The sequence below is a fragment of the Mesoplodon densirostris genome, chromosome 4, assembly GCF_025265405.1.
Source record: "Mesoplodon densirostris isolate mMesDen1 chromosome 4, mMesDen1 primary haplotype, whole genome shotgun sequence".
NCBI classification, from domain to species: Eukaryota; Metazoa; Chordata; class Mammalia; order Artiodactyla; family Ziphiidae; genus Mesoplodon; species Mesoplodon densirostris.
The window spans coordinates 55869351-55870042 of NC_082664.1; the positions used below are offsets into that span (position 1 = coordinate 55869351).

Here is a 692-nt window from a genome sequence, read left to right on the forward strand (position 1 = left end):
AAGTTGTCAATTTAAAGGAATTAAAATAAGTAGTAGAATATCATCAGAAAAGAATAAAAGGAATATGAGGAAAAAGTAAAAAACTTATGTCAGTTCAAATTGAATAGACTATTCACAACAGCAAACTTCCAAAAGATAAGGGAAAGAACTGTTCAGGGGAAGCCTATCAGTTTAAGCCATACTCAAATATAAACCATAATGAATGCTGATAGTGTGAAAAGGTAAGACACTGAAAAAGTTAAGAGTAAGTCCCATTGGGGTCCAACAACGACAAACCTCCAAATATATAATTATCATTTTACTGTATCCACTACTATCACAAGGCAATAGGAACAAAGCCAATAGTACTTGCTTTGTCGGCACATATTACTAAAACTGAAATGATATAGAGAAGATTACTATAATACCTATGCAATGGTGACATGCCAATTCTTAAACTGTTTTATATTTTTCTTTATTTAAAAAAAGAAGTGCAAGAAGGATGAATCAGAAACTAATGAGATTAGTTACATACAGGTGTTAAGGGGGAACAAAATGGAAGGGATTGTGGAGAGGCCAGTGACTCTTTCGTGAATATACATTTAATATAGTTTTAACATTGACTTTTTGAATCATGTTGTTTTATGTATTCAAAAATAAAATTAAAAACACTAGGAGAACAAAACCTCAAATAACGGGAACAATATAACATA

General features: G+C 30.9%; 1 non-coding gene across 1 annotated transcript; it reads left to right on the plus strand.

Annotated features, from left to right (window-relative positions):
* Positions 1 to 344: 344 nt before the first annotated feature.
* LOC132489733 (U6 spliceosomal RNA) lies at positions 345 to 452 on the plus strand. The gene has a single exon (XR_009532111.1). It is a non-coding gene; the product is annotated as a U6 spliceosomal RNA (small nuclear RNA).
* The last annotated feature ends 240 nt before the right edge of the window (positions 453 to 692 follow it).